The sequence below is a fragment of the Anomaloglossus baeobatrachus genome, chromosome 1 (assembly GCF_048569485.1).
Source record: "Anomaloglossus baeobatrachus isolate aAnoBae1 chromosome 1, aAnoBae1.hap1, whole genome shotgun sequence".
NCBI classification, from domain to species: Eukaryota; Metazoa; Chordata; class Amphibia; order Anura; family Aromobatidae; genus Anomaloglossus; species Anomaloglossus baeobatrachus.
The window spans coordinates 331,574,868-331,602,299 of NC_134353.1; the positions used below are offsets into that span (position 1 = coordinate 331,574,868).

Genomic DNA, 27,432 nt, shown 5'->3' on the forward strand with positions numbered 1-27,432 from the left:
CTCCCAGCACTTTACCTGATCCCAAAAATACACAAGGACCCAGCAAACCCCCCTGGCAGACCCATTATATCAGGCAATGGCAGCCTGATAGAACTAGTCTGTCAGGTTATTGATTTTTATTTGAAACCGTTGGTCTGTGAACTACCATCTTATATTCAGGATACCACTGCCGCCCTGAGACGATTAGATGGTATTCATCTTGAAGATAACATGCTGTTGGTGTCGGCAGATATTGAGTCTTTATATACTTCCATCAGACACCAGGATGGTCTCAGGGCGGTTTCATGGTACCTGAAGGCTAGTAACATCTCGCGACCAACGGTTGATTTAATACTCATTTTGTTAGAATTTATTTTGACACATAACATTTTTACGTTTAACGGTATGATTTTTTTACAGACGCAGGGAACTGCCATGGGGGCTTGCTGTGCGCCCTCCTATGCCAACCTTTTCTTGGGGGCATGGGAGCGGCAAATTTTCGTGGATGATAACAACTTATGTACACATCAGGTCCAAAATTGGGTCAGGTATATTGATGATGTTCTGTTCATCTGGGAGGGTCACCTCAGTGGTCTCCAGGAATTTATGCAATGTTTAAATCAGAACGATTTGAACATTAAACTTACCTTTGAATATGGGCGCACCATTAATTTTCTAGATCTGAGGATTGCTGCGTCATCTAATGGCCTGTTATCTACACAAGTGTATCGTAAGCCTACGGCTACCAACTCGTTGTTGTTAGCATCCTCTGCTCACCCCAAAAGTACCATCCAGGGGATTCCTAGTAGCCAGTTCCTTAGAATAAGGAGGATCTGCTCGGATGATGCCAGTTTTATGACTCATTCGGAGGAACTGGCACATAGATTTGAGACTAGAGGTTATAGTCGGAGAGTCATCAGACATGGGTTTAAGAGGGCAATGAAATCGACCAGAAATTCCCTTCTCTTTTCTAATGTTGTAAAAGACAGCAACAAGAATGAACCAACTGTGCGTCTTATCACAACTTATAACAGTAGATGGGATGAGTTGAGAGAGATTGTTCATAAACATTGGAACATCCTTATGACGGATCCAATTTTGAGATCAATTCTTCCATCGCGGCCGTCTTTGGTGGCTAAGCGTGCTAAGAATCTGAGAGACATGTTGGTTCACAGCCATTATGAACCATCTCGGGTTAGCACGCTTGGTCAACCGCTGTTTGGTTTCTTCCCTTGTGGCCTATGCAAGGCGTGTGCCAACCTCGTGAAGGCAAAAAGATTCCATAACTTTGATGGATCCCGTGAGTTCGAGATCAGACAAAGAATCACGTGTTCATCAAGGGGGGTCATTTACAGGGCTGAATGCCCTTGCAAAAAGGTATACATTGGTTTGACCACGAGGGAGTTAAAGATTAGGGTTTGTGAGCACTGTCTAGATATAGAGAAGGCTAAAGGCATTGATGATGTAAGTCTTTTGAAGACCATTCCTAGACATTTTAAGAACTTTCATTCCTGTAATCCCACCATGTTGAAAGTTAAGGGTATAGATATGATCTCCATGGGAACAAGAGGGGGGACCTGGGCAGGTTACTTGCCCAGGTCGAAAGCAAGTGGATTTATAGATTGGGAACTTTGGCCCCCAATGGTCTGAATGAGAACATGGGATTCTCAGCGTTCCTATAGGGTGTTTAGGTGGCCTTTCAATGCATTTGGGTCTACTTTTGGTTTTGTTATTGTGATCTTTTGATGCGGATCAATGGCTATACCTGGTTTTAGTTAGGTGTATGTGGTGGGTGTTTTATGTAATTTTAATTGTCTGTCTTTTCAGTTCATTAGGTTACCCTTGTCTGGCTGTTACCTATTTCTGGAGCATATTTTCCCACATCAGCGCTCTGGAGTTCAATGGGCTATGGAGTCTATCTAAAGAAATGAAGAGGATCCTGTTCTTATGGACTATAATCATTTGGGCTTTTATGTCTTATAGGAAGTAATGGTGTTACTATATGTTTGAGTTTGCACCAAAAAGTGGTAGAGGTGGCCGAATGTTGTTTATGGGTAAACGGGGGGAGTACTTTGTATTCTGTACTGTATATAGCAATGTATGTCTTTTGATATAAATCTCCCAATTTTTGATAAGGATGTCACAACATGGCGAGGATGGTTGAACACTGCGTATAAATTTTATACATCTATATATCTATGTATGCATTAACAAGCGGCGGTGGCGGCCGAGCGCATTCCGTGGGTAACTATGGATATAGGGATGTTATGATATGATGAGGTTGGCTAGATAATGCCTACAAAATCTATATTCCTCCAAAATTGCATTATGTTTTTTAGAACATGGTTATTGATGCAGTGTTTGTTCCTATTCCTCGCCATGATTGTGTGTTGTTTATAGTGTTATAATATGTGCGGACCCCGTGTAACATGAGGCGGTTTGTTGAAAGCCCATTTAGACTTAGAATATCTCCGGTTTGTTTCTATGTGTGTGAATCCACCTAGTGCGCATGCCTGCTGAACTGCTCGCTCGCTTCCAAAACCGCGTCTGAAAGCGTCCCGTGGTTTCCATGGTTCCATTATCACATGGGCCGTGACGTCACGGGCACGTGATCGCGGTATATAGGAAGCGTATTTCATTAGCGGTGGTGGTAACGGTTGTCATGCGCTACGTCCTTAGGTGGTTTCACTTACGTTTAGCTGATCACATGATTTGAAAAGCTCATCTCCATTGGCTGTTTCAGCCTTTTTAACCAGCCTGCCCCTCACCTCTGGCACGCTCCTTGAGAAAGCAACTGCGAAACACGTGTCGGAGTGTGAGGGCCGCGGCAGGATTTTTTCAGGTGATGTAATTTGTTATTTCCATTTTCAATGTACCTGTTATTTACCATCTTACCTGTTTAAGTCTGCCTGCATCACCACCCCCCCTCCCCCCTCGGTATCCATTCAGTTGCCTGTGCCTGGCATGTATCATGCTTTATTAAGCTATTTTTTTCACCGTACTTGTTTTGGTGAATGTCATATTATATAGATAGTTCCAACTTGGAAGGTTGCCCCATTTAGGGGTGTGACTGATATTGGCATGAATTGCACATACGCCATGCGCAGACAATGCATGGATCTGGATGGGTGAGGGGTAGCAAGTGGATTTTCACTGCAGGTGGAATACTTTATTACTGCACTCTGTGTTCTGCACATGGTTGTTAATTAATATTCGCACCCATACTCTGCAGGTTGGTGGATTTCCATCTGCATAGCATTTGAGTAGTGATTTAGCATAACCATTGAGCAGCGCAGGACACTGCAATTTTTCAACATTTAGTCTAGACAGGTATATCGGTACGGGTGTATAATTTTGGTCACCTGAAAAACCATCAATTTTTGGTAATTTTTCCTGACTGTGTCCCTCTCTGTTCACGGTACCTTTTGTCTGTTTTAAACTTTTTAATCAATATTAATAAAGGTGTCTTTTTTACTGTCTTTCGTGTCACTCGTATATGTGGGTGTCCATTGACATCCATGGTTGTGTGTAATTATGTTATAAAGAGTGCTGAGTTTCATTAAATAGGACATGAGGTTGGTAACTATTATTATTTGTAAAATAATTATAAAAAACAGCCTGGGGTGACCTCCACATTGGATCCCCAACCACGGTAAAGCTGCCAGCTGTGGTTTTCAGGCTACAGCCGTCTGCTTTACCCGAGCTGGCTATCAAAAATGGGGGGACCCCACGTCATTTTTTTAACTATTTTTTTAAATAAAAAAAATTAATGGGCTTCCCTGTATTTTGATTGCCAGCCAAGGTAACGCCAGGTAGATGGGGGTGGCAACCCGTAGCTGTCTACTTTAACTGCGCTGAAAATAAAAAAATACCGCGGAGCGCTTTAATGATTTATTTTTACAGCACTGTCATGTCAGGCAATCAAAATACAGGGAAGCCCATTTTTTTTTAAGTTATTTAAATAAATAGTAAAAAAAAAAATATATGGGCTCCCGCTACATTTTTTGTATTGCTTGATAAGGGTAATCCAAGTAGCTACTGGCTACTAACCCCCACTGCTTGGTGTTACCTTCACTGTCAATGGAAAATCCAGGGAAGCATTTTTTATTTTTTTTTCCCTAAAAACTAAAAAAAAAAATGACCTCACCTTGGCCATATTTTTGTATGCTAGCCAGGTACAGCAGGCAGGTACGGGCTGCCCCAACACCCAGCTGCCTATTTGTACCCGGCTGGGAACTAAAAATATAGGGAAGCCCTTTTTTTAATTATTTCATGAATTTCATGAAAGGATTAAAAAAAAACAACTCCCATTTTTGTGTCCGGCAGGGTACACCTAGGCAGCTGGGGATTGGAATCCGCAGCACAGGTTAGCCCGAGGTTTATGGGCCCCTCTGCTGCGAATTGCAGTCCGCAGCCGCCCCAGAAAATGGCGCTCTCATAGAAGCGCCATCATCTGGCGCTGTATCCAACTCCTCCAGCTGCCCTTGTGACGGTGGCTTGCTGGGTAATAATGAGTTAATACTAGCTTTGTTTTACTAGCTAGTATTAAGCCAGAGATTCTTAATGTCAGGCAAGTTTGACCCGGCCATTAAGAATCTCCAATAAAGGGTTAAAAAAAAGGCACCACACAGGGAAAAAAAACTTTAATAGAAATAAATACACAGACAAACTTAGAGACTCCATGTTTATTACTCCCTCTTATCCCTCCACGATCCATGGTCTTCGGTCTTCTTTCTCCTTCAACATATGCAGCTCTGCTCCATCAGCAGCACTGCATGGGAGAAAGATGCTGCTCCCCGTGCAGGCTTTTCACTCAGTGAGTGATCAGTGCTGCTGGCTGTTAGCAGTACCATCACCGCTGACAGACGGGTTGCCATAGCAACGGTGCTCCGATCACGTGATTCCCGGTGCTGCAGCGGCTATGTAACCACTAACAGGCGTGTTGCTATGGCAACGGTGATCTCCGTTATTTACCGGCTGTGTCAGCCGGTCAATAATTGGAACGGGGATGCAGAACGGGGAGTCGACCTTGTGCCAGAGCATGTCGCCGGTACACGGCGATACACAAACGTGCACTGTGTACCGGAGAGTGCAATGACAGGACCTATCATGATGTCAAAGGCATGTGACCAGTCTGTAGCCAATGAGATAAAAGACACGTGACTAGTCACATGGCTATTTTGACGTCATGATAGGTCCTGCATCACTGCTGGTTTACCGATAGGATGCAGTAATTACCGATGGAAAAGCGGCGAGAGACAGAGTGCAGGACGGATCGCGGGCACCGGTAAGTGTTATGGCAATGTTTATTAACTGTATGTGTGCATACATAATGTGTTTTTATGTGTTTGTGATTGCCTCCCATTGTTTTCAATGAGGTTCGAGAGGTTCGTCGAACGGCTCGTCGAACGGGGCACCGTTCGACGAACCGAACTTGAACTCCAGAGGGGTGGCTCATCTCTAGGATTAACCCTTGTTCTGGTCATTACATGACTTGTATCCAGCATTATTTCCCTCTGTTGAGTCTGTCTCTAACTTTCAATCTTCACTGAGCTGGTGGGTGGAGACTTGCATTTGTGATGTCTTTCAGAAACAGCACACAAAAATAGAAGAATCCTTGTTTTGTTTTTCTCTGTAAAAGTATGTGAGACATTACACAGCACTAATGATCTGTGTGGCAGTGAATTGAGTTTTGAAAAAAAAGCTTAAACAGTTGATTAATACTGCAGCTGCACCTGACTATACTTAGCCAACTCTTATTGTCTTTCACGATGCTCCTTACTCCTTTTCCCCACTTTTGTCTCCATAGAGAATACCAGGAGATATAACCTGGCACTTGCTTTCTGTGGCAGAATGTGTGCGGACTTTGGTTTTGTTTTTGCACAGTCATAAGCAAAAAGTAACATCTCTGAAGGTTCATCGAAATGCATAGTGAGATATTCTTCATAAATGTGCTAAATGTGCTGCTATGCAAGAGCCTGGTTAGCCCAGTTGGTAGAGCATCAGACTTTTAATCTGCGGGTCCAGAGTTCAAGTCCCTGTTCAGGCGACTTGCACTTTACCATAAACCTAGCACGTACCTTGACTTTGTTCTTAGGTGATTCTTGAGTGTGCATTAGGATTAACCCTGGTTCTGGTTATTACATGACTTGTATCCAGCATTATTTCCCTCCGTTGAGTCTGTCTCTAACTTTCAGTCTTCTCTGAGCTGGTGGGTGGAGACTTGCATTTGTGATGTCTTTCAGAAACAGCACACAGAAATCGAAGAATCCTTGTTTTGCTTTACTCTGTAAAAGTATGTGAGACATTACACAGCCCTAATGATCTGTGTAGCAGTGAATTGAGTTTTGACAAAAAGCTTAAACAGTTGCTTAATACTGCAGCTGCACCTGACTATACTTAACCAATTCTTATTGTCTTTCACGATGCTCCTTACTAGAGATGAGCGAACCGGTCGCGGTTCGGCTCGAGTTCGGTTCGCCGAACGGACGTCTCATTCGAGTTCGTCGAACGTTCGACGAACCGAACTTGAACTGCATAGGAAACAATGGCAGGCAATCACAAACACATAAAAACACCTAGAAAACACCCTCAAAGGTGTCCAAAAGGTGACAAACAACTCACAACACAACACAAACACATGGGAAAGTGACAAGGACATATACTCATGCGAAAACAAAAGAGCAGGACAAGGAAAAAGAGGAGGAGACACAGATATGAGTATATGCAAGGGAACGTCGATGCCATTACTGTGCAACTTGAGCCCTGCTCATTTTAGGCTTCCAATCTGGATAAATTGCCTGAGCTCACCACGTACGCCTTGGGGATCTTGTTGTGTCCCGCAGCCAGCGTTTTCTCGGAACGTGTCCTCAGTGCTGCTGGAGGTGTGCTGACAGCTAAGCACACGCATCTGTCCACTGACAATGTGGACAGATTAACGTTCACCAAGATGAACAAGTCATGGCTCTCCGAGGACTTTTCTTCCCCTGGCTCAGCCAGGGAAGGCGAAAGGCACGTGTATTTTTGAGAGTGCTTCATGCAAAGAATCTTTTTCATCTTGAAAATGGGGTCAACTGATGCCAGTCAAGTGGGGTGTGTGTGGCCCAATTAGTGGAAACGATGGAGACTGTGGTTGGAGTCCCCTCGATTTTGAAAAAAGAACCAAGATGAACAAGTCATGGCTCTCAGAGGACTTTTCTTCCCCTGGCTCAGCCAGGGGAGGCGAAAGGCACGTGTATTTTTGAGAGTGCTTCATGCAAAGCATCTTTTTCATCTTGAAAATGGGGTCAACTGATGCCAGTCAAGTGGGGTGTGTGTGGCCCAATTAGTGGAAATGACGGAGACTGTGGTTGGAGTCCCCTCGCTTTTGAAAAAAGAACCAAGATGAACAAGTCATGGCTTTCAGAGGACTTTTCTTCCCCTGGCTCTGCCAGGGGAGGTGAAAGGCACGCGTATTTTTGAGAGTTTTCATGCAAAGCATCTTTTTCATCTTGAAAATGGGGTCAACTGATGCCAGTCAATTGGGGTGTGTGTGGCCCAATTAGTGGAAACGAGGGAGACTGTGGTTGGAGTCCCCTCGCTTTTGAAAAAATAACCAAGATGAACAAGTCATGGCTCTCAGAGGACTTTTCTTCCCCTGGCTCAGCCAGGGGAGGCGAAAGGCACGCGTATTTTTGAGAGTGCTTCATGCAAAGCATCTTTTTCATCTTGAAAATGGGGTCAACTGATGCCAGTCAAGTGGGGTGTGTGTGGCACAATTAGTGGAAACGAGGGAGACTGTGGTTGGAGTCCCCTCGCTTTTGAAAAAAGAACCAACATGAACAAGTCATGGCTCTCAGAGGACTTTTCTTCCCCTGGCTCAGCCAGGGGAGGTGAAAGGCAAGCGTATTTTTGAGAGTGCTTCATGCAAAGCATCTTTTTCATCTTGAAAATGGGTCAACTGATGCCAGTCAAGTGGGGTGTGTGTGGCCCAATTAGTGGAAACGAGGGAGACTGTGGTTGGAGTCCCCTCGCTTTTGAAAAAAGAACCAAGATGAACAAGTCATGGCTCTCAGAGGACTTTTCTTCCCCTGGCTCAGCCAGGGGAGGCGAAACGCACACGTATTTTTGAGAGTGCTTCATGCAAAGCATCTTTTTCATCTTGAAAATGGGGTCAACTGATGCCAGTCAAGTGGGGTGTGTGTGGCCCAATTAGTGGAAACAAGGGAGACTGTGGTTGGAGTCCCCTCGCTTTTGAAAAAAGAACCAAGATGAACAAGTCATGGCTCTCAGAGGACTTTTCTTCCCCTGGCTCAGCCAGGGAAGGCGAAAGGCACGCGTATTTTTGAGAGTGCTTCATGCAAAGGATCTTTTTCATCTTGAAAATGGGGTCAACTGATGCCAGTCAAGTTGGGTGTGTGTGGCCCAATTAGTGGAAACGAGGGAGACTGTGGTTGGAGTCCCCTTGCTGTGTTTTACATGCTTTTAGAAGGGCATGACATGGCTTAGAGCTTGACTTTCAGCATCTGCAAACTGTTGGCTACCAAAATGCTTCCTTTCCAACCTTTTTAACCGAGGATTTTCGAGACCTTATGCCCATCGCAGTGCCCCAAGAGCCGGTGCCCAGGCGCCACTCCTTCTCCAACAAAGGCGTGCACGCGCTACACCAGCATGTCGCACCAAACATCACCGCTTCTTTGAGAAACTGTGTGACAGGGTGCATTTCACCACAGATACTTGGCCCAGTAAGCATGGACAGGGGCGTTACATGTCGCTGACTGGGCAATGGGTTACTATGGGGAGAGATGGAGAAGGGTCTGCTGTACAAGTCTTGCTGTCCCCACGAGTTGTATCAATCCTTCCTCTGTATGTAGAAGTTAATACACTGCTTCTGACTCCTCAACCTCGTGTGGGTCCTTCACCTCGGCCCAAACCCTGTGTGGTCAGGGCACCCTTCCTTGTAACTGCGCACAAGGAAAACCAAACACCTCCTTACTATGCTGGCAGTAGAGCTCAATGCCATCATGCGGTCAAATATTTACTTTGAAATGTATGGGAAATGTGAGTCACACCGCTGAGAAGTTGTGGACGGTTAGCTCTTGAGACCTAGTTTCATCAATGGTTGTCTCCACTCAACCAGCAGCCAGGGAAGGCCAGGTGTGACAATGATGCAAACATGGGTGCGGCCCTTCGCTGTGACAATGTGACACACGTGCCTTGTGTGACTCACGTGTTGAATCTAATTTTCCAGCAATTTTTAAAACACCATCCCGGCCTACATGGCCTTGTACAGCGGGTACGCTCGCTATGTGCTCACTTCCATCATTCGCACACAGCAGCTCAACAACTTTCGTCGCTCCAGAAGTCTTTAGGTCTGGTGGTTAAACGCCTGAAATGCGATGTGCCGACACGCAGGAATTTGAATCTGCACATGTTACAGCGTTTGTGGCAGCACCGCCAAACCCTGCTGCAATGCGTTATGACATATAGCCTGGCCTAACTTGATCCAGAGGTGGTGCAGATCACGCTGCTGGAGTCGTGTCAGATCAAGGACCTATGCACCCTTCTACACAGTTTACAAATGTCGACGAAGATGTTTAGCACTGGCAATGCCATTCTCAGCGTGACAATTCTGGTCATCTACATGATGGAGCACACTGTAAGCATTATTCGGAGTCAGGTGTTAGGACAAGAGGAAGGGGAGGAAGTACAGGAGGAGTCATATGCGGAAGGGATAACAAGATCTATGAGGTCCAGATGGTCAGCGGCACCTAGGCGGCAGTCATGGTGGGGGAGAGGGATTAACAAGGGCGCATAGTATCAGCAAAAAGTGTTGAGGAAGGTGCAGGAGCCCATGAAGAAATGGAGGACGAACTGGCGATGGGCATGGAAGACTCAGCAGATGAGTGAGAGCTTGCTCACATTTCGGTTGTGCGAGGTTGGGGGGAGAGGGCAGAGGAAGGAGGCACGATTCTCACCTCTCCGCCACCAACACACCAAGGACTCTGTCCTCCTGGATGCTCACATGAGCGCCTTCTTGCTGCACTACCTACAACATGACCCTCGGATTGTACGAATTCGAAGTAATGCTAACTATTGGGTTGCCACACTGTTAGATCCCCGGTACAAGACAAAATTTGGCGAAATAATTCCTGCCATAGAAAGGGACGCACGTATACAGGAGTATCTGCAGAAGGTGGTACGCAATCTTAGATCTGCTTTTCCACTAAACACCAGTGCTGCACAGAGTGAATCTCAACGCTTTGTCATGGATAGGAGGAAATGGTCTTTTACTTGTCCACATCTGAGGGACCGAGGGCTGGCTGCTGTGCTGAGATGGCATTGAGTACGGTGTCCCTGCAGAGTTGCACTTTTGGTCATATACAAAATGAGTTGAAAAAGGACAGATGCTGGTGGAAAGGGGAACAGGTGTGTTGGAAAGGGAAAAAATGTTTTTGTCCGTGGGTTTGGTGGTTAAGCAAAAGTAACATTTGCTGAAGAAACACCATCTGTTACGGTGGGACTGGCAGATTTGGATACGGTGGTATATACTATGTTACCGCTATATAACGAAAATTAATAAGAAAAGAAAGAGAAAGGTATATATCCCCATCAGCAGTCAGTGTCCACTGTGCTCCCAGATGGAAAAGGAGAGGTTGGCAACTGGAAGGTTAGGTGGAGGATACAGAGCTGTGTGGCTATGAAACTAATAGTAGCCTGAACCGAGTTAGACGCCACTCGGATCTGGGGACTGGGAGCCCTGTTAGCTTCACAGGGTCCACACGCCCACCCAGCCCAGGAACTCCCTGTTAACATCACAGGGGCCATTGAGTACGCTGACCGTGTGCATTGGGGCCACACCTGTGGACAGCAGGCGCATCAGCAGCAGCAGGCCTGTTAATGCCACTGGGCTGCACAAGCAGGACTGGTAGGACAGGAGCTGGTCTTAACTGTTCTGCGTTACCAACTGTGGTGGCGGCCTGCATCGACGCCCTATCCCTGCCTACCTCTGGCCTAAAGCCGCAATGGGTTCAACACTTGGAGGTGTGCTCTTTCGGAGCATAATAGAAGACTATGCACCTCCTTGTTGGCTCCAGCCCGTTTTATAACCTGGGTCCGCCCCAAACCAGGGTGGACCACAATGCACCTCCTGGAGACAAAAGCAGAGTGACACGTCATGAGTGGCATAACTAGCGTCCTATTTGAAACCGCAACTTCAATAATGACCTCATGGCTGCCACGACACAAACACCTCACCAGTCATCGTCTGACCATCAATAATGAGGTGAAAAGTTATAGGGGCGGGCCTCTGCAAGCCATTTGGGAGTGGCCTGGCCACATCGTCAGGACACCTGAGACCCTGTGGTCTATATGGGCCCCCCACATCAGGGGCAGGGCCAAAGAGTTCATTATCGGACCTAGTCTCTGATGCAGTAAGTGGCTGAGCATGCTCAGTAGCATGAAATACAGTCTCTGAAAAAAGACTATCAGCTTTAGCATGGTGTCTAGGCACAAAACAGGACTTAGACCCGGCATTGAATGTAAGTACCTGTGCAAAGAGGCTTTTCGCACTAAGTGTGGGAGCATGCGCTGTATCCCAAAATGAAGACTTAGCCTCAGGAATGGCACAGTCAGGCTGAGCATACTCACTAGGCGAAACACTGTAGTTAGGCTGCGGCTGGGGTCAATTGGCACACGCATGCGCACTAGCTGCCTCTCCACACTTAGACGTGGAGGTGAAATTGCTCTTCGGGTGTGGACTTGGAGATGCTCTCTATGAACAGAAGGAAAAGCTAAAGGTGTGTGTTACAGCAAGGAGCCACCACGGAAACACTTCGTTCAATTGTGAGGGGAGTCATTTTGGAGTTTGGTGAGGAGTACCGTAACGCCAGTGAGCAGCATCCTGTGCCACAGACCAACATTCTTACGGTGCTGTCTATACTGCTTACCGAGAGAGGAGCGTAAAGTCTGTATTTCTGGCAACTGGACATTACAGTACCCTGGTACGGTAGGCTGTGCTCAGCCAATAATGCGGGCACGCAACACTTTGTTTTATTAGCAAAACACATATCTGTTCTGGGTAGGCCGACTATATAGACAATAAGACTTGCTGCCTCTGCACTGTCAAATTGTCACGTACAGTTTAAATCATAGAGGGACAGCGACACATGTTTGCATTGACTGTTGCTTTTCAAGATTTCCATGACTGTGTTGCAGAGCTGTGTGGTTTGCATTCACACTGTTATCATCTGCCTTATCTGTGAGGCTTCAGCTAACAAGGGTATTTAGGGGGGTAATGTGTTTTGTCTATGTTTAGGTAGATAACTTGGAAGCTCTTGTGATGCGCCACTGGTAAGTCGTGTTCGCACACACACACACACACACACACACACGCACAAACACACAATTACTGCTACGCAGAGGGATTAGCAGGTAGTAGGCAACAGAATAGATTGTTCAATTATTTAAATTGTATGCATGGTTCTTATTGTTTGTTTTGGTAAAGTTAAACAATCATTTATCAACCCAACTGACTAGAGTCCTTTTCCTGTTGCGTGGTTTTGCTGCATACTGGGGAGCCCACCCTGTACACGACTTAAAATGAAGCATAAGTCGCAATGTGAATTTCACTGTGCTACAATGCGGCCTATCGTGCCTGTGCAACCACCGCCTGCCCCATCAAGTGCATCTGCGTGCTCTTCGTCCTCTGTGACTGTGGGGACAGCAGTCTCACATGGTTTTTCACACTGAACTTCCACCCCTTTACACGCAACAGGGAGTGTGATTGGCAGGTCATCACTTGTTTTGGAAGTGGAAACAGATGGTATTGTTGAGCTGTCAGACATCGAGAAAACCAACATTGGATGCAGGCTACATTATATCCACACCTGCACCTTTGTCACAGATTGGCTGGACTACCTGCAGTTAATAATTGCATTCCAGAAATGGAAAGGAGTGTAGAATGCACATGTGTTGTACCTTGCTTGGCAGCAAAGGAACACTAACTTAGTATTACAGACAATTTTAGGAAGGCAGAAAAAGAGTCAGCTCTTTGGGCAAATTAAATAGCGTGGCAAAAGTGAACAGGTGGGTACAGTGGCCGTGTTCTGTGGGTACCAGGACAGTAAAGGAAGCCTCACTTTCTATCCCTCTGAATGATCAAATGCAGCAAGGAATTCCCTGAGTTTGCTATAAAATTAGCATAGCAAAATGTGCATGAAGGTGTCATGCAGAGGTGCTGCAAATAGCTTTTCACCAGTGGGACACTAATGGAAGTCCAACAGCCACTTCTTGTATGCCACTAAATGGCAGCATTTTTTGCTATTATAGCTTACTAAAAACAGAGCAGGAGGGTGTCATGCAGAGGTGCTAGAAATAGCTTGGCACCAGTGGGACACTAATGGAGTACAACAGCCACTTCTTGTATGCCACTAAATGGCAGCATTTGTTGCTATTATTATAGCGTATTAAAAACAGAGCAGGAGGATGTCATGCAGAGGTGCTAGAAATAGCTTGGCACCAGTGGGACACTAATGGAGTACAACAGCCACTTTTAGGATGCCACTAAGTTTCCTCAGTGTTTCCTAGTATAATGGCTTAGTAACAATGAGTTTGAGTGTGCAATGCAGAGGTGCTGCACATAGGTTTGCACCAGTGGGACACTAATGGAAGTCCAACAGCCACTTTTAGGATGCCACTAAGTTTCCTCAGTGTTTGCTAGTATAATGGCTTAGTAACAATGAGTTTGAGTGTGCAATGCAGAGGTGCTGCACATGGGTTTGCACCAGTGGGACACTAATGGAAGTCCAACAGCCACTTTTAGGATGCCACTAAGTTTCCTCAGTGTTTGCTAGTATAATGGCTTAGTAACAATGAGTTTGAGTGTGCAATGCAGAGGTGCTGCACATAGGTTTGCACCAGTGGGACACTAATGGAAGTCCAACAGCCACTTTTAGGATGCCACTAAGTTTACTCAGTTTTTGCTAGCATAATGGCTTAGTAACAATGAGTTTGAGTGTGCAATGCAGAGGTGCTGCACATAGGTTTGCACCAGTGGGACATTAATGGAAGTCCAACAGCCACTTTTAGGATGCCACTAAGTTTCCTCAGTGTTTGCTAGTATAATGGCTTAGTAACAATGAGTTTGAGTGTGCAATGCAGAGGTGCTGCACATAGGTTTGCACCAGTGGGACACTAATGGAAGTCCAACAGCCACTTTTAGGATGCCACTAAGTTTACTCAGTGTTTGCTAGTATAATGGCTTAGTAACAATGAGTTTGAGTGTGCAATGCAGAGGTGCTGCACATAGGTTTGCACCAGTGGGACACTAATGGAAGTCCAACAGCCACTTTTAGGATGCCACTAAGTTTCCTCAGTGTTTGCTAGTATAATGGCTTAGTAACAATGAGTTTGAGTGTGCAAAGGGCAGGAGGGTACAGAGGCAGGGTTGTGGGTCTGGGTAGAGGAAAGGAAGCCTCCCTTTCTATCCCTCCTAATGGGGAAATGCAGCGAGGAAATCCCTGACCTTAGCTACACAGACGCTGTCATCTTGTGTAGCTGTTAAAATCTGTTTTCACGGACCTGACTGTCACCTATGGCTCTAACCCTGCCGGTATTAGCCCTTACAAGGACTAATAGAAATTTCTATCCCTATTCTGTATAGCGCTGTGTATAGAGCGTACATAGCAGTATCGGAGACAGGAGCTACGCCAGCGGTGACTGACACCAAGACGCAGAAGGCAGATAATGGCGTGCTGGAGGAAAATGTCCGTTTTTATAATGCATGGACATGTGACATGGACATCCTATCACACATGCCGTTGCTTCTCTGGCTAAAAGTCCACTTAGCTGTGTGTGTGTCTGGGATTGGCTGACATGCTGGCCCGCCCCACTACACGCGCGCGCTTAGGGAAGGAAGACAAGAAAAAAAAAAAAAATGGCGATCGCCATTATCCAAACAACAGTGATCTGAATGCGCTGTTCCCGCACACTATACGCTGAAATTTCATAATAGTGTGAGTCACAGAGTGACCTACACTATTACAGCGGAAAGCCAGCTAGTAATTAGCTTGTCTTTTTGCTGCTATAACCGTTCTCGAACGTATCTAGAACTATCGAGCTTTAGCAAAAAACTCGAGTTCTAGTTCGATCTAGAACAGCCCCCAAAATCACTCGAGCCGCGAATCGGAGAACCTCGAACCGCGCTCAACTCTACTCCTTTTCCACACTTTTGTCTCCATAGAGAATACCAGGAGATATAACCTGGCACTTGATTTCTGTGGCAGAATGTGTGCGGACCTTGGTTTTGTTTGTGTACAGTCATAAGCAAAAAGTAACATCTCTGAAGGTTCATCGAAATGCATAGTGAGATATTCTTCATAAATGTGCTAAATGTGCTGTTATGCACGAGCCTGGATAACTCAGTCGGGAGAGCATCAGACTTTTAATCTGCGGGTACAGGGTTCAAATCCCTGTTCATGCAACTTGCATTTTACCATAAACCTAGCACGTACCTTGACTTCGTTCTTAGGTGATGCTTGAGTGTGTATGAGGATTAACCCTTGTTCTGGTTATTACATGACTTGTATCCAGCATTATTTCCCTCCGTTGAGTCTGTCTCTAACTTTCAGTATTCGCTGAGCTGGTGGGTGGAGACTTGTATTTGTGATGTCTTTCAGAAACAGCACACAGAAATTGAAGAATCCTTGTTTTGTTTTTCTCTGTAAAAGTATGTGAGACATTACACAGCCCTAATGATCTGTGTAGCAGTGAATTGAGTTTTGAAAAAAAGCTTAAACAGTTGCTTAACCCCTTCACGACCACGGACAGTAAAATTACGTCCTATTTTAACGTGACTTAACGACCAGGGACGTAATTTTACGGCCTAAACTTCATTTGATTGCCGTGGCCATAGCAACGGCTTTCAAATGATGTCCCCTGCTGTTTCTTACAGCAGGGGACCTTTGCTTGACCCCAGGGGGGGTAGCATCGCCACCCCCATAGGCGATCGATGTGATTGGCTGTTCAAATCTGAACCGCCAACCACATCGTTCGCACTAATTTTGGCAAAAATAATGCCCGAATTAGTGCGATACTGTGAGATCCTGCTATGATCTATTGTAGCAGCTACAGCAGATCATAGATGGATCTCAAACATGTCGCCCCCTTAGCCCCTGCAGCACTGATTGGAGCGATCGTGCTATGACGCGCAATCGCTCCAATCAGTGTGCAGTGGGGCGGTGTGATCTGCAGGTGGCCGCCCTCCCCAGGCCTGTGCTGGTCTGGGGACCCTCCCCCAACATGTCTGCAGCGTGCACTGGCTGGTACTTTTGGTACCATGCCACCGCTGCTGCTGCCGCCGCAGCCTCTGATGTCACCGCTCCTGCTCCAATGGTAAGTATTCCGCTCCCTGCGCGCTCTCGCGATGGACCCTGCGCGCTCCCGTGAAGGCCCCTGTGCGCTCCCGTGAAGGCCCTGCCCGTGCCCCCCCGATATGCCCCCCTACACCCCGATCTGCCCCCCGGCATCCCGATCTGCTCCCCACGCGATCTGCCTGCCTCCTCTGTCATCTCTATTCTGCTTCCAAAGTTCCTTCCTTCTGCCTTTGCTTCTCCGCCCCCTCTGCAGTCCCTCTCTGCCCCCCCCTCTCCCCATCCCCCCTGCCCCTCCCCCCGACGTCCTCTTACCTGCCTTCACAGGTCATCCGAGGTCTTCACTGGCCTGATCACATCTGCCTCCATCGCTGGGTCCTTCTGCTGATCTGTCCAACGTCCTGCCTGCTGCTCGTGTAAAGCTGTCCATCTCACTGCCTTCTTGCTCCTCTGCAGTTCCTCTGGTCAGTGATCCTCTTGGTACTGTGAGTATAACTTTTCTTTTTTTTCTTGTTTCCTGTCCATTTTTACACTTCATCCATCCGTGCGTCCCGCCAAGCGCTGATCAGGGATGCAGATAACGGATCTGCATCTGTGGTCAGTTTTCAGCGGGACTTTTTTTCCCGTATCACCGACGCTTTTTGTATCGCATCCATCCATGCGTCCCACCAAGCACTGATCAGGGATGCAGATAACGGATCTGCATCCGTGGTCAGTTTTCAGCGGGACTTTTTTTTCCCATATCCCCGACGCTTCTTGTATCTCATCTCATGCGTCCCGCCGAGCGCTGATCAGGGATGCACATAACGTATCTGCATCCGTGGTCAAATTTTGGCGTGACTTTTTTCCGTATTCACGACGCTTTTTGTATCGCAGCCGTCCCTTCTCTTTCCCAGCTCAACGTTATAAACTTCTGTGAAGCCCCCAGGTGTTCAAAGTGCTCATCAAATATCTAGAAAAAATATTTGAGGGCTCTAGTTTCCAAAATGGGGTCACTTGTGGGGGAGCTCCATTGTTTAGGCACCTCAGGAGGTCTTCAAACCCGACATGGCGTTCGCTAATGAGTGCAGCTAATTTTGCACTCAAAAATTCAAATGGCGCTCCTTGCCTTCCGAGCCTTGCTGTGTCTCCAAACATTTGATTTCCACCACATATGAGGTATCTGCGTACTCAGGAGAAAATGCTCAATACATTTTGTGGTGCATTTTTCCTGATACCCTTGTGGAAAAAAAAGCTACCTAGTTGAAGCAACCGTTTTGTGGTAAAAAAAAATTTTTTTCTTTTCACGGCTCAACGTTATAAACTTCTGTGAAGCCCCCAGGTGTTCACAGTGCTCACCAAACATCTAGAAAAATTATTTGAGGGCTCTAGTTTCCAAAATGGGGTCACTTGTGGGGGAGCTCCATTGTTTAGGCACCTCAGGGGGTCTTCAAACCCGACATGGCGTTCGCTAATGAGTGCAGCTAATTTTGCACTCAAAAATTCAAATGGCGCTCCTTGCCTTCCGAGCCTTGCCGTGTGTCCAAACATTTGATTTCCACCACATATGAGGTATCTACGTACTCAGGAGAAAATGCTCAATACATTTTGAGGTGCATTTTTCCTGATACCCTTGTGGAAAAAAAAGCTACCTAGTTGAAGCAACCGTTTTGTGGTAAAAAAAATTGTTTTGCTTTTCACGGCTCAACGTTATAAACTTCTGTGAAGACCCAGGTGTTCAAAGTGCTCACCAAACATCTAGAAAAATTATTTGAGGGCTCTAGTTTCCAAAATGGGGTCACTTGTGGGGGAGCTCCATTGTTTAGGCACCTCAGGGGGTCTTCAAACCCGACATGGCGTTCGCTAATGAGTGCAGCTAATTTTGCACTCAAAAATTCAAATGGCGCTCCTTGCCTTCCGAGCCTTGCCGTGTGTCCAAACATTTGATTTCCACCACATATGAGGTATCTGCGTACTCAGGAGAAAATGCTCAATACATTTTGTGGTGCATTTTTCCTGATACCCTTGTGGAAAAAAAAGCTACCTGGTTGAAGCAACCGTTTTGTGGTAAAAAAAATTGTTTTGCTTTTCACGGCTCAACGTTATAAACTTCTGTGAAGACCCAGGTGTTCAAAGTGCTCACCAAACATCTAGAAAAATTATTTGAGGGCTCTAGTTTCCAAAATGGGGTCACTTGTGGGGGAGCTCCATTGTTTAGGCACCTCAGGGGGTCTTCAAACCCGACATGGCGTTCGCTAATGAGTGCAGCTAATTTTGCACTCAAAAATTCAAATGGCGCTCCTTGCCTTCCGAGCCTTGCCGTGTGTCCAAACATTTGATTTCCACCACATATGAGGTATCTGCGTACTCAGGAGAAAATGCACAATATATTTTATGGTGAATTTTTTCCTGATACCCTTGTGGAAAAAAAAACTACCTAGTTGAAGCAACCGTTTTGTGGTAAAAAAAAATTTTTTTTCTTTTCACGGCTCAACGTTATAAACTTCTGTGAAGCCCCCAGGTGTTCACAGTGCTCACCAAACATCTAGAAAAATTATTTGAGGGCTCTAGTTTCCAAAATGGGGTCACTTGTGGGGGAGCTCCATTGTTTAGGCACCTCAGGGAGTCTTCAAACCCGACATGGCGTTCGCCAATGAGTGCAGCTAATTTTGCACTGAAAAATTCAAATGGCGCTCCTTGCCTTCCGAGCCTTGCCGTGTGTCCAAACATTTGATTTCCACCACATATGAGGTATCTGCGTACTCAGGAGAAAATGCTCAATACATTTTGTGGTGCATTTTTCCTGATACCCTTGTGGAAAAAAAAGCTACCTGGTTGAAGCAACCGTTTTGTGGTAAAAAAAATTGTTTTGCTTTTCACGGCTCAACGTTATAAACTTCTGTGAATCCCCCAGGTGTTCAAAGTGCTCAACAAACATCTAGAAAAATTATTTGAGGGCTCTAGTTTCCAAAATGGGGTCACTTGTGGGGGAGCTCCATTGTTTAGGCACCTCAGGGGGTCTTCAAACCCAACATGGCGTCCGCTAAGGAGTGCAGCTAATTTTGCGTTCAAAAATTCAAATGGCGCGCCTTCCCTACTGAACTCCGCTGTGCGCCCAAACAATTGATTTTTACCACATATGAGGTATCAGCGTACTCAGGAGAAAATGCACAATAAATTGCATGGTGCGCTTTCTCTTTTCTCCCTTGTGAAAATAAAAATTTTATGGCTAAAGTAACATTTTTGTGTTGAAAAGTAAAATTTTCATTTTTTCCTTCCACATTGCTTTGGTTCCTGTGAAGCACTTAAAGGGTTACTAAACTTCTTGGATGTGGTTTTGAGCAGAGTGAGGGGTACAGTTTTTAGAATGGGGTCACTTTTGGGTATTTTCTGTCACCTAGGTCTCTCAAAGTCACTTCAAATGTGATGTGGTCACTAAAAAAACCTTATTTTCTAAATTTTGTTGGAAAAATGAGAAATTGCTGACATTTGACCCCTTCTAACTTCCTAACGATAAAAAATTTTGTTTCGAAAATTGTGCTGATGTAAAGTAGACAAGTGGGAAAGTTTATTTAGTAACTATTATGTGTGACATATTTCTCAGATTTATGGGCATACATTTTCAAAGTTTGAAAATTGCGAAATTTTCAAAATATTTGCAAAATTTCCTAAATTTTCACAAATAAACGCAAAAATGATCGGTTTAAATTTACCACTGACATGAAGTACAATATGTCACGAAAAAACAATCTCAGAATCGCAGGATCCGTTGAAGTGTTCCAGAGTTATAACCTGTCAAAGTGACACTGGTCAGAATTGCAAAAAATGGCCAGGTCATTAGGGTGTTTTAGTGGCCGGGGGTGCAGGGGTTAATATTGCAGCTGCACCTGACTATACTTAGCCAATTCTTATTGTCTTTCACGATGCTCCTTACTCCTTTTCCCCACTTTTGTCTCCATAGAGAATACCAGGAGATATAACCTGGCACTTGCTTTCTGGGGCAGAATGTTTACGGACTTTGGTTTTGTTTGTGTACAGTCATAAGCAAAAAGTAACATCTCTGAAGGGTCATTGAAATGCATAGTGAGATATTCTTCATAAATGTGCTAAATGGGCTGCTCTGCATGACCCTGGGTAGCTCAGTCGATAGAGCATCAGACTTTTAATCTGCGGGTACAGGGTTCAAATCCCTGTTCAGGCAACTTGCATTTTACCATAAACCTAGCACGTACCTTGACTTCGTTCTTAGGTGATTCTTGAGTGTGCATGAGGATTAACCCTTGTTCTGGTTATTACATGACTTGTATCCAGCATTATTTCCCTCCGTTGAGTCTGTCCCTAAGGCTGGGGCCACACGGGCACTACTGCGATCCACTTGCATGAGACTCGGCTCGTGCTGGCAGTACAGCAGAGCCGAGTGTCATGCCTGTGTGTTTGCAACTGAGGTCCGTTCGTGCGAGCAGACCTCAGCTGCGGGGGGCGGGCCGGCACCCAGGAGGGGAGGGATTTCTCTCCCTCTCTACTGCGTAGCCGGCTATTGCCATTCTCGCACTGCACTAGCAGTACACCGGTGTACCGCGAGTGCAGTGCGATTTTTCTCTCGCCCCATTCACTTGAATGGGTGCGAGAGAAAGAGACTCAGCTTACAATCGCAGCATGCTGCGATTGTTTTCTCAGTCCGATTAGGGCTTAGCCCTAACTTTCAGTCTTCTCTGAGCTGGTGGGTGGAGACTTGCATTTGTGATGTCTTTCAGAAACAGCACACAGAAATCGAAGAATCCTTGTTTTGTTTTTCTCTGTACAAGTATGTGAGACATTACACAGCCCTAATGATCTGTGTGGCAGTGAATTGAGTTTTGAAAAAAAGCTTAAACAGTTGCTTAATACTGCAGCTGCACCTGACTATACTTAGCCAATTCTTATTGTCTTTCACGATGCTCCTTACTCCTTTTCCCCACTTTTGTCTCCATAGAGAATGCCAGGAGATATAACCTGGCACTTCCTTTCTGTGGCAGAATGTGTGCGGACTTTGGTTTTGTTTCTGTACCATCATAAGCAAAAAGTAACATCTCTGAAGGTTCATCGAAATGCATAGTGAGATATTCTTCATAAATGTGCTAAATGTGCTGCTATGCACGATCCTGGGTAGATCAGTCGGTAGAGCATCAGACTTTTAATCTGAGGGTCCAGGGTTCAAGTCCCTGTTCAGGCGCCTTGCATTTTACCATAAACCTAGCACGAACCTTGACTTCGTACTTAGGTGATTCTTGAGTGTAACCCTTGTTCTGGTTATTACATGACTTGTATCCAGCATTATTTCCCTCCGTTGAGTCTGTTTCTAACTTTCAGTCTTCTCTGAGCTGGTGGGTGGAGACTTGCATTTGTGATGTCTTTCAGAAACAGCACACAGAAATTGAAGAATCCTTGTGTTGTTTTTCTCTGTAAAAGTATGTGAGACATTACACAGCCCTAATGATCTGTGTGGCAGTGAATTGAGTTTTGAAAAAAAGCTTAAACAGTTGCTTAATACTGCAGCTGCACCTGACTATACTTAGGCCTTGTGCCCATAGGGCGTTTTTATAGCGTTTTTTCTAGCGTTTTTCATTGCTTTTTTTAATCAATAAAAGCAAGGAAAAAGCATCCCAGCAAAGTCTATGAGAATCGGAACTTGCTGTGCCCACGTTGCTTCTTTTTCAGTTGCTTTTTTTCTTGCTGAAAAAAGAAGCAACATGTCAATTGTTTTAGCATTTTTTCCTGCTTTTTTCACCAATTGACTTCAATGGAGTAGTGGAAAAAAGCAGGAAAAAACGCATGTGTAATGCCCACATTGCTTTATTTTATGCGTTTGGGCGTTTTTTATAACAAAAATAGAAAGGCAGGATGTGAGGTCAGAGGAAGAGGAACAAGAGTACACTATTTTGGAGACGATAGAAGAAGAAAGAAAAGAATAAGCTACCATGTCGTGGTACAATCGAATGAACATAAATGTGAAGAAATTAATTCAGCTGGTACGTGTACACACACACACGCTCTCCATACATCCACTCGGTCAATTTCCACTTTCCCCCCATCATCACACACACCACTTAACTCCACAAACTTTTTCCATGTCTGCCGTCCTGCCCCCGAGCCAGTCCAAGCATCTATTCCGAGGTCTCACGGTGTTTTACATCCACACGTCTCTGCAGAGAACCCCGCTGATGGCACAAGGTGCATGGAGGAGGCTCACTGGTGTTTCCTGGAGATCCGTGCACAGAGATGAATTCTTCAGCTTGTACCGTCAGCGGGGGTTCCCTGCACTTATGTGGCATAGACAGTGCAGCAGGCATTCAGTATTCTCGCGGTGTTTTACCGCGTCACATCTTTGCAGGGAACCCTGCTGACGTCACAAGGGGAAGAGTTCATCCCAGCGGGGGATCTCCAGCAAACCCGGTAACTCGTTTTTTTATTGTTGCTCTCCCGCTGATAAGCACACATCGCTGTGTGTGACAGCGAGAGAGCAACAATCCTGAATGTGCAGGGAGCAGGAGCCGGCATCTGACAGCCTGCGGTAAGCTGTAACCAAGGTAAACATTGGGTAACCAAGGTGGTTACCCGATATTTACCTTCGTTACCAGCCTCCGCAGCTCTCACGCTGCCAGTGCCGGCTCCTGCTCCCTGCACACGCTAAGCGGTGTGCGCTGGTAACTAAGGTAAACATCGGGTAACCATACCCGATGTTTACCTTAGTTACCAGTGTCCGCATCTTCCAGACGCCGGCTCCGTGCAAGCGCAGCATCGCTTGCACGTCGCTGCTGGCTGGGGGCTGGTCACTGGTCGCTGGTGAGATCTGCCTGTTTGACAGCTCACCAGCGACCATGTAGCGACGCAGCAGCAATCCTGACAGGTCAGATCGCTGGTGGGATCGCTGCTGCGTCGCTAAAGTGTGACGGTACCCTAATGCTCCTGCATGGACTGTGCTCACCTTGTGAGTCAGCAGGGTTTCCCACAGAAAGGCTGTAAACACTGGGAGATAAGGAAACATCAGCTGACAGGGGCTATGTGGCTTTCTTCTATGAAGGAATCTACATAGCCAGGATGACTGATTCTGAGACATTGTGGGACATACATTGAATTACGTCAGTCATTGTTTTTTTTGTTTTTTTTATTATTCAAATAAAAGACTTGTCAAATTTGTTTGTATTGTTATTGCTAAAAATAATAGCTTATTAATGTCAGGTGTCTGATAGATGGCTTGACATTAATATAACCATTGGGCTTGATGCTAGCTTAGACTACCCAGCTGACAGCAACTCCAATTATTATCCTGTTTACCACCGCACTAGTGCAACAGAATGAGCCTCTAAGGGTATGTGCGCACGTTGCTTTTTACCTGCTTTTTACCTGCTTTTTTGCTGCTTTTTCTTCTGCGCTGTTTAATGCCAAAATGGATGTGTTCTTCTATTCAAGCAAAGTCTATGGGAATTTGGGTTTCTTGTTCACACTATGTTGTTCAAAATGCTGCCTTTTTGTGGCAGAACTTTGGTCAAAAACTCAGCTTTTCAAAGAAGCAACATGTCAATTGTTTTTGCCATTTGGGTTTTGCACTGCAAAGCTGAGTTTTTGACCAAAGTTCTGCCACAAAAAGGCAGCATTTTGAACAACATAGTGTGAACAAGAAACCCAAATTCCCATAGACTTTGCTTGAATAGAAGAACACATCCATTTTGGCATTAAACAGCGCAGAAGAAAAAGCAGCAAAAAAGCAGGTAAAAAGCAACGTGCGCACATACCCTAAGGAAACCTATCAGGTCCAATATGCACCCAGAACCATGAGAAGTTCTGAGTGCATATTGCTAATCTCTGCCTAACTGTCCCATTAATAAAGAGATTTTTAGAAAAAGTAATTCTAAATATTATTTATTATATGCTAATGCTGTCACTGACTTGTTGCAAGGGTGTTATTTCCCCTGGCTAGTCAGACCCCTGTTAGCACACCTCTGTGGGCGTACTAACACGCTAATGAATGTGCAGGGACACCACACACCTCACTGTTTATGGCAGATGCCGGAGGATGGATATGTCGCGGGCAGGGAGGACGCCACTGCGCTGCGCTTGCTAACGCTCGGGTCCGGCGCTGCTGAGATGGCTGCTCGGAGGCTCGAGCGGTGGGCCGGATCCGGGGACTCGAGTGGCGCTCCTCGCCCATGAGTGAAAGGGGTGGTTGGTTTGGGGAATTTAGTCCGTGACGCCACCCACGGGTCGTGGTGAAGATAGGCACCACCACTGCTGGTGACGGGGATCCCGGGAGCGATGGTAGGGAGCAGCTGGGATGTTGTTTTCCCCCTTCGTGGGTAGGGGTCGGTGGTCCCGGGGTCCGATGATGTGACGGGGAGGCAGGGTTGGTGAGGTTCAGAGTTGCAGGGACAGCGCGGCGCGGTGCCGGATGGCACGGGTGTACTCACTCAGCAAGAAAGGTAAAAAGTCCTCGGTAAACCAAGTGGCTGGATGGACGGGTCCCGCAACTGGCTGCAGTGTCTCTCCCCGGACAGGTGATGTCGGCTGTCTTTCCCTGCACCTTGATGTTCTTCTTCTGACTACTATGGATTCCCAACGGTAGTCCGCTCCCCGGTGTATAGGTACCGGAGGAGCCCGTTTGCCCGTAGGCGCTGGCCCTTGGGTCTCTAGCCTTAGGCGGTAGCTGTATACCCTCACGGTGTGGGCGGTTGCCTTCAATCGGGACTTTCGCTGTTGTGAAACCCCTGGGGTTCCAGTCACATTCGGATCTGACTATTGACGGAGGCTCCAAGCCTGGTCGGGGTCCAATGGCCCTGCCTGTGTGTGCTGGCTTCACTTCGCTCCCCGGTCGGTACCGGCGGGCCGTCGCCCGTCCCCGGTCCTACGGTTCCGCGTTGCTCCACCACTCCTGCAGACGGCCACCACCGTCTGCCAACCTTGCTGTCAGTGCCTGGGCCACAAACCCAGACACCCAAGTGTTCACTCCTCACTCTTCACTGCTCAACACTGAACTCTGAGCTGTCACTTTTCCCGCCTCCAGGCCTGTGAACGCCTTGGTGGGTGGAGCCAACCGCTTGGCTCCGCCCCACCTGGTGTGGACATCAGACGGAGGCAACAAGGATCTTTGCTTGGCTGTTGTCCCTGTCTGATGGGGGTGGGGGTGTTTGTGTTTTATCTGTGACGACCTGGCTAGGCCAGGGCACCACAGATGCACACTAAACTAATGCTGGGTGTAAGCTTCCTGGCTTCAGTGAGGTATAGTGTGCATGACCAGAAATATTGGGACTCCTGATCATATATAGTACATATCCATCCTTAGCCAGCCGCCATCAAGAGTGAGGTATATGTGGCGTCGCTGCATATTCATTAGTATGTTATTACACCACTGTGGGCGTGCTAACGAGGATGACTAACTAGGGGAAGTAACGCCCGTGTGACTAGTCCATGGCCTCATTTGCATATAATAAACAATATTTAGAAATTTATCTATGCTAGTGTATACAGGGACAGTTAGGCAGGGATTAGCAATATACACCCAGAACTGCTCATGGTTCTGGGTGCATATCGCACCTGACAGGTTCCCTTTAACTCCTTAACCACCAAGCGATTTTACATTTTTATTTTTTGTTTTTTGCTCCCCTTCTTCAGACAGCTGATACTTTTTTATTGTTTTGTCAATCTTGCCATGTGAGGGTCTTTTTTTTGTGTGACGAGATATATACTTGTGAGTGAAATCATGAGGTTTTACCATGTAGTGTATTTGAAAATGGTTAAATTCTAATCTTGCCATGTGAGGGTCTAATTCTTGCCATGTGAGGGTCTTTTTTTTGTGTGACGAGATATATACTTGTGAGTGAAACCATGAGGTTTTACCATGTAGTGTATTTGAAAATGGCTAAATTCTAAGTCCGGGAAAAGTGCAAAAAAAAATGTGATTGCATGATTGTTTTGGGGGTATTGTATTCACCGTGTTCACTGAATGGTAAAAGTGATGTGTTGGTGTGATGCCTCAGACCGGTATGAGTTCCTAAATACCAAACATTACTGTTATCGCCTGATACACACGTCTGTAGTTCAAAACTGCAGCCAGCAGTGATTACCCCTTAATGATTTAGGACATACCAGTACGTCCTAGGTCGTTAAGGGTTTAATATAGTGAGTACCGTCTCTCATGCCTAAATTGAGGCTAGGTTGTGTTGTCGGTCTTTATTTCAGTCTAACTTCTCTGCTTGTTTGGACTGACAAACATACCTACATGCACACACTTCTATATTCCCCTTTGCATCCCTATGTATTCATGTGCACTTGCTGTGGGCGGTGAGGCACGGGCCATTCTGAAGATGTTGGCAGAGCGGACTTCAAAGAAATGACTTCAATACACTTTTTCCATCAAGTAAAACAAGTCCTCAAAAAATTCCCTTAAAAATTACATTTTATTCCATAATATAATAAAAGCTAGATGAACAGTTTATAAAATTCAAGCAAGGGGTCCAAACCTGTTCCTGTGTCCAGGTTTGGACCCCTTGCTTAAATTTTATAAACTGTTCTTCTAGCTTTTATTATATTATGGAATAAAATGTAATTTTTAAGGGAATTTTTTGAGGACTTGTTTTTCTTGATGGAAAAAGTGTATTGAAATCCTTTTTGTTGCTTTCCTAGGTATGTTTAAATGGTCATTATATAGAGACTTAATATGCAATTCAAAGAAATGGCGCCCAGAGTCGGCATGTTTGAAGATTGACTTTTCGACTCAATGACAACCTGAGATCTCATCTGCGCACGCGCCACCACCGGGCACCATTTTCGTTAAGTTCACTGCTGGGACATCACTGGGCCGGAGACGGCGCGTGCACAGATGAGATCTTGAGCCGTGAGCTGTATCTGCGCACATGCCAACACTGTGCGTCATTATTTGAAGCCCTCACCGCCTACAGCTTCGGCACAGAATAGTGCCTGCAGCCCAGCACAGTCCGCAGCAACGCCCCTGCCTAATGTGACTCCTCTTCACCATCCCCCAGTAAGCAACATTCGTATTTTAACATGCACCCCTCAATTTCCTCCCCAGTATTTGGGAGGAAAAGTGTGTCTTATAATCTGAACAAAATATGGTAATTGTCTGGGTGTAATG

The 27,432-nt window shown here is 45.9% G+C and overlaps 1 non-coding gene across 1 annotated transcript; it reads left to right on the forward strand.

Annotated features, from left to right (window-relative positions):
* The first annotated feature begins 21,446 nt into the window (after positions 1 to 21,446).
* On the forward strand, positions 21,447 to 21,519 carry TRNAK-UUU (transfer RNA lysine (anticodon UUU)). The gene has a single exon. It is a non-coding gene; the product is annotated as a tRNA-Lys (tRNA).
* Positions 21,520 to 27,432: the final 5,913 nt, after the last annotated feature.